The sequence below is a fragment of the Myotis davidii genome, unplaced genomic scaffold (assembly GCF_000327345.1).
Source record: "Myotis davidii unplaced genomic scaffold, ASM32734v1 scaffold6, whole genome shotgun sequence".
Classification (NCBI taxonomy): domain Eukaryota; kingdom Metazoa; phylum Chordata; class Mammalia; order Chiroptera; family Vespertilionidae; genus Myotis; species Myotis davidii.
The window spans coordinates 3,488,083-3,495,453 of record NW_006383011.1 but is presented as its reverse complement, the minus strand read 5'-3'; the positions used below and the strand labels follow the sequence as shown (position 1 = coordinate 3,495,453).

Below are 7,371 nucleotides of genomic sequence, written 5' to 3'. Positions count from 1 at the left end.
AGGGAAAAAAAATCAAATTAAAATCAGCTCTCACTTTCCAATTTAAGTCGTCAACAGGCTTTCTTCTTTGAGGTTTCCCCAGGATTCCCAAGGACAAAGAGAGCGAAAACGGTGTATCATAACTGTCACCAAGACACTCATTACTGTCCTACTCCACTCAAGAGTTCCTCTCTCCTATCTTGTGATTTCAAGGTGGCTAGAAAATTAAAATAGCTCTTCATCCTTCATGAAGGATGAGGAGTCCAGTTCTGCTCAAATATTCAATGAATATTTAACTGAAGGCTGACTATATGCAAGACATCCCTGATGTCTTCTCAGGTCTCATAAAGAAAGGATCTGCAAGTATTTTATTTTAAATATATTTTTATTGATTTCAGAGAGGAAGGGAGAGAGGGGAAATAGGAACATCAATGATGAGAATCATTGATTAGCTGCCTCCTGCATGCCCCCTACTGGGGATTGAGCCATTAACCCAGGCATGTGCCCTTGACTGGAATAGAACCCGAGACCCTTCAGTCCACAGTCCGATGCTGTATCCACTGAGCCAAACCAGCTAGGGCTCTGCAATTATTTTATTTTCTCACATAGACCTCCCCTCTTTAACAAGGGTTCCTTATTCTATTGCCAAAGACTCCCTGGTCTTTAAGAAGCAGAATGAAATCAGATAAGTAGTTTCAGTCCCAATCATACAGGTTCAAACCACATTACTGATTTAAGACCCCCAAAATAATTTTGCTCTGAGCTGTTTTTATAGTCATATTGATCATGATGCATTGCACTATTGCACTATACTCTCAGATCCATTCATTCTAGTATATATTAGTACCTGGTACATGTTTGCTGCTCATGGAATAGTTTTTCTCCATGAGAAAATAATTGGTCCAGAAAGGGGATCAAATTTTAGATTAATAAACTTACTCTACTATCTCCAATTTCACTTAGAGAACTGATATCCTAAAATTCCACAAAAACATAGCATTACCTTGTTGGCACCCATATAAGTTTAGTTTGCTTAGACAAAACACCAGAAAACAAAAAGCAAATGCTAGCATTTCAAAGACGCTGTGTTAGCTGGAAATGAACCATGCAAACAGAAGTAAATGAAAAGTCAATGTGTTCTTACCAGCCAGGAAGATGGTGGTGTCACCGCAGAAGATTCAATTTTGTTTAATTATAGCTAGTTCCCCAAATAAAGACTCCTATCACTTTTCTACATAAAAAGAAACTTTAAAGAAACAAAGTCACAAACCATTTTTTTTCCTGAAAATGTTTATACTTAATGAGATGTGAGCCTCGTGTTTGTGTGTAAATCTTCTCTAGCAAATGCTGGGCTCTGTGGTTACAGGCGTACTTACAAACCAGACCAAGGGTATTTGGGAATCCAGGTTAATTGGTAGCTCAAAGTGTCAGCCATCACGAGCAATGATAATGACCAAAATAAAATTAATGTAATATTCTCAGAGTAAAAATTTAACCGACTACATGTTACATCAAACCTTTCATTCATGTCTCTCCCATCTTGCAGTATATTTCATTGGTAAACAGGCTTAATTCATCATAATGAAGACATGCATGAAAAGGTTAAGATCTACTTTCTATTTGAATTCCCATTAAATCAAACATTTTTGCAGATCAAAAAGATGTTCAAACCAGTGCCACGTGTCAACATATAATTAAGTTCCAATATGGGTAAATAGGAACTGCTCCTTTGAATTTGTTATTAGGGAATTTGACATGTTGGGTCACTGCTCTAAAAACTTTGTCGCCCAAATTCCATCTTTTCAGAAGTGTTTCAGCTATAAATAATATGGCGTATCTTTTCCATTAGTCATTGAATGATTAAAAACATCTTTAGACGTTTTTAGATAATTTTATAATTAAGATTCTTTGACTTTGCTGTATTGCAAAGAAGCTACTGAGCTCCCCAACTGAAGAGGCCATACATTTATTAGTCTGAGACCATCTGCTTTTACATAGGACCAGCACCATAGTCCTAAGAAATTAAACCGAGGGGAACAAATAAGTATTAATTCGCTGGGGCCAAAGAGTTGCATTATCTTGGTCCCATAGGATAGCAGGTAATGAGATTCATGACCACAGATAAAGCCAAGGAATGACACATAAAAAAGTCTGCTACAAAATTACAGGAGACGCTGGCTTCAGGATAACTGGATCCTTTCTGAAGGAGGATTGCTTATCTTGCTATTTTCTAACTCCCCTCACTCACTTAGCCTCTAGTTTATTTACAGTGAATAAGTGCCTATTGTAACCTACTTTGATAAAGGAACATCTAAGGACTGGTATCTGAGGCCAGACTGGATTAAGGCTTGGACTTGAGCCTTGTCTGAAGAATTCCTTCTGTTTGTAAAATTCCACCCAGACATTTTCAATGGTCCTTTTGTATTTAAAGAGGAATTAAAACACTTTGGTAAATAAATATGGCCATATTTGAAGTCAGTAGCAATAATGAAACCATAAAAGCACCTTCAGACAAACTCTTGATGGTTAACTCTCAAACTTTCAGAATCCTATAGCCTATACCAAAGCTGTAAACATTCTTTTACTGCTTCTCTGCAAAAGGCCACATCCCAAGAGTAATGCCTCTGGCTTTCATTTCATCACATCACACGTATCACATCACAACTGTGTTACCTCTGCAACTAGATATCAACTTTGCACGGTACACCCAATTCAAGGATTCTTGCCATGGTTGAGTTATTGGAATAACATTAATCAAAGATATAATTAACATTTGCATTCATGCAGTATAACTGATATAGAAATTACACTAACAAACTTATTAGAAGTTACATACTCAGGTGAACACTGTTTCTTTTTAAAAAATCATCTTGAAAAGCTATGCTTATTCCAAAATTAGGAGCAGCTGTTTGGTGTGTGTGTGTGAGAGAGAGAGAGAGAGAGAGAGAGAGAGAGAGAGAGAGAGATCTCAAAGACACTATCTTGTCTCTTGATATGATTCCTTCCTATAATTTCCACACCTGGACATTTGGATAATTACTATGGGGCTACAGTAAGTTCTCTAACCCTGCACCCCAACCCCAATCCCTGTGCAACCTCAACTTTGGAAGTAATTACTTACTTTAGGGCACCTATCGTGTTACTAAGACCTTCAGTGAGGAATTCCTACCATTACTCTTCAAATGCCACCTGGCCCATCCCTGCTTTGGGAGCTCTTTGATCCATTCTGTAGGAAATTCCTCTTCTTGCCCTCCCACCCCCGCGCCCCCCGCTGTATGCCTAGCCAATTCAACTCCTGTCTCTCCACCTAGGGATCTGCCCACCATAATTCAAGATTTAGACAACTTTCTGGGCACTTGGGGTTTAGGTTACTATCATTATTCAATTATATTGTGGATTAATAAAGATTCGGAGGTGCTTGACAAATAATTTTAGCAAAGCATTACAATCACCATATTTCAAATAACTCATTTTCTGAAGATCATTTGACAAGGAAATCAATTGAAGGTAGAGTATCTGAATGTGTTGCATTCCTGTAGAGAGTGGTATGCAGAACAACTGTGCTAACTTCACAGTAAATAGAAAAGTAAAATAAGAGCTTTGTCATTGAGTGAGCACTCACCTTGGCTGAATGACTCATGTAGAGGACCGAAGAGCTCTAAGCAAAACTGCTGGACAACTCTTTTTTTTTTTTTAACATACGTTTTTATTGTTTTGTTTTGAGAGGTGGGGGCGGGGGGAGAGACAAGGGAGAGGGAGAGAAACATGGAGAGACAAATCTCAATCTGTTGACTCCCACATTGGGCATCGAGTCTGAAACCAAGGCATGTGTTCCAATTGGGAACCTCTCGGTGCATGGGACAATGTTCAACCAAGTGAGCAACACTGGCCAGGGCTGCTGGACAACTCTTGATTCTCTCTTCCTACTCCTGTCTTTCATTTCCAAACTAGGCAGCCTCTTAGTGAAAAGACTTCTGAAGCAAGCATCCCCTACATTTGGGAGCCATTGTTTATAAGACAAGAACTGATGTTTTTACTCCGCTGACACTTCTAATGTAAAAATAAAAACTATCAAAGTGCAATGTACTTACTTCTGTTTCAACAAACAAAACATGGGCATTGAACGGAATCTTGGTGACTCAGGTTCATGATAATCAAGAGTATTAGGATAGACACAGGAGACAGAGCTTCTAGTACCAGATTTATCAACTAGTAGCCACTTCATCTTAAGCCTTGGTTTCTCATCTGTAACTTGTTAAGATCCTGTATTTTTATTAAGTTATACACTAATGATATGGTACAACTTTAGGAAGTTATAAGGTGGGTAGATCTTAGTTTTCCCTTTCAATCATGGCTGCCTTCTGTGCCTTTCCTAACCATTAACAGGCTCAAAAACTTGACTGTATGGCTCTAGCCAGTTTGGCTCAGTGGATAGAGCCTGTGGACCAAAGGGTCCCGGGTTTGATTCGGGTCAAGGGCACCTACCTTGCTTGCAGGCTCCTCCCTGGCCCTGGCCCTGATCAGGGAGTGTGCAGGAGGCAACCAATCGATGTGTTTCTCTCACATTGATATTTCTGCCTTTCCCTCTCTTCCACTTGGGTGAGGAAAAATATCCCTGGGTGAGGATTAACAAAAACAAACAAAAACAAAAAAACACCCTTGACTGTATGGATGGCATGTTTGGGGCTATCATTGATATTTTTTATTTCTTTAGGATAATTCTTTTGTTTTTTTCTGGCACCACCCATGGGTTTTCTCCTGTAGCCCTGTCAACCTTCTAGTATTGTCACTTTTTGCAGTATCTCCACCTTTTCCCCATTTTTGTCTTTTCAGCCAATGAAAACACATTTTCTGATCACATAAATAGCTTCAGTAACCTCCATCCTTTTGACTATTTTGGTTAATGCTACTACTCAGAAACTGTTCTGGTATCTACATGGTTCAGAGTTATAACAGTTTTCTATAATCATCTAAGAAATAGCTCTTGAGTATCTACCAGGTGCCAGGCGCCATGGTAGTCCTTTATTAACTTGGGAGACAATTCCTTCAATGTGTCCCATCATTAAAGTGGGGAAACAGCAAATACGACACCAAAAGCACAAGCAACAAAAACAAAAATGAACACGTGGGACTACATCACATTAAAAGACTTCTGTACAGCAAAGGAAACACTGCAAAGGCAACTTATGTAATGGGAGAAAATATTTGCCAACCATATATCTGATAAGGGATTAACTTCCAAAATACACAAGAAACTTTATAATTCAACAGTTTAAAAAACCCTAATAACCTGATGAAAAAATTGGCTAAGGATTTCTCTAAAGATCTATAGATGGCCAATAAATATATGAAAATAATACTCAAAGTCACTAATCATCAGGGAAATACAAATCAAAACCACAATGAGATCTCACTCCACACCTGTCGAGTTGACTATTATAAAAAGACAACGAAGTATTAGTGAGGATGTAGAGAAATTGGAACCCTTGTACACCATTGGTGGGAATGCAAAATGGAGTAGCCACTATAGAAAACAGTATGGAGGTTCCTTAAGAAATTAAAAATAGAAGTGCCATATGACCAAGCAATCCCACTTCTGGTTATTTATCCAAAATAATTGAATTCAGAATCTTGAAGAGATATTTGGACTCCCACCTTCATTGTAGCACTATTCACAAGAGCAAAGATGTGAAAACCACCTAAATGTCCAAGAGATGAATGCAAAAATAGAATATATACGTATATTGGAATATTATTTAACCTTAAAGAAGGAAGTTCTGCAACATGTGACAACATGGATGAAACTTGAGGACATTTGCTAAGCAAAATAAGCCAGTCACAGAAGACAAGTACTGCATGAATCCACTTATAAAGGAATGGCACTACTTCCTGGATGTGAATTTCTCTGGTTGCAGGGCCAGAATTGATTATGAGTTTCTGTAGCAGTGTATCCATTGCTACTTTCTCAGGCAGTTGCACAGATTTTGTAACTGATCATGTTCCCTTATTAAATAACCTGTTAAACACCTTTACACTAAATTGATTTGTGACTTAACCTATAGCAACTTTATAGGCTCTCATTAAATCCATTCATGTACTCATGCCACTCTGGTTCTATCTTATTTTGTTATAATACCAAACTATTTTTCTTCTTTCTTTCAAAGATTTTTGCTGTTGATGTTTCATCTTAATTATAATTTTTGTTTGTAAGCCACCTTAAATCATTTTTGAAAATTTGGGATAAAATAATAGAGTTCAAATTTCAAACAAATAAAAAAAAAGGAGGGGCAGGGGGTTGAGGGAAGCAGCAAAATGTGGTGGCTGCCTACACAGATGTGGAGCAAGACTTCAAAGTTCAAACGGACTCCTCTAGTTACAAACCACGTGAACCTTGGGCAAGTTAGACGTTGCTGTGTCTGGATTCAATTGTAAAACGGAGACAATAGTTCCTAGCTCATAGTGCTGTTTTGAGTTTTAAATAATATCAGTAAAATACAGGGTGGAACGAAGGTAGGTTTACAGTTGTCCATATGGAAAATAATACAATAATAAATAATAATACAAGAATAAATATTCCCATACTCACATCTGTAAACCTACTTTTGCTCCACCTTGTTCTTAGAATGGTGCTTTAAGAACAGTGCCTGACACATAGCAAACACTCAAACATTAGCCGTGAGGAATTATTTTATGCTGTAGTTTATCCTTTAGCATACATAGCTGGGTTTACAGTCAAATCAGCATTCCTAACATATCATCTAACAATGTTTGGACATGATACTTTACTGTTACTAGGAAAATTTTTATCTTATTCACTCCCTTTACTGCTGACAACATTATCAAACACAGGCATATTTCCTTAAGGGAAACCGGATATTAAGATCTGGGCTTATATACTAGTAATAGGCTTAAGAACTCTGTAAATATTTAAATAATAAAATAAAAAATAAAAATATAAAACACAACATGTACTCGGCCACTGCCAAAAAAGATTTGAAGTAGCAAAATACTGATTCAATAAAACTGAGGACTTTTAAGAACATAAATGCATGAGCTAAAGAAGAAGGCGTACATGAGTGAGAAGAGAGGAAAACTGCATCAGAACATGTTGGCTCAAGGAAGTTACTACTGCAGTTGAAAACAGAATTTCATTTCCTGAGAAGGCTGCCAAAACAAAGACAGAAACTGGAGAGGTGTCCCAACTCTCTATTTCAATGAAAGGAAGTTCGCCACTAATCAGGAGAAATATTTTTTTTGTTTCTAAGCAAGCATAGAATATATGGAGAACACTGATCCTAATAGTTAGGTTTAAAAAAAAAAAGCAGAGGTTTACCTTTGGCAAACATCGTGTCTAAAAGCAGTCTCAATCTAACGTCCAAGCTAAGTTCCCAA

General features: G+C 37.6%; 1 long non-coding RNA gene across 1 annotated transcript; it reads right to left on the bottom strand.

Annotated features, from left to right (window-relative positions):
- Window positions 1-986: 986 nt before the first annotated feature.
- On the bottom strand, window positions 987-4,450 carry LOC107181637. Its single transcript, XR_001512307.1, has 2 exons — window positions 3,726-4,450; window positions 987-2,946 (listed from the first exon to the last, which is right to left on the bottom strand). It is a non-coding gene; the product is annotated as an uncharacterized LOC107181637 (long non-coding RNA).
- Window positions 4,451-7,371: the final 2,921 nt, after the last annotated feature.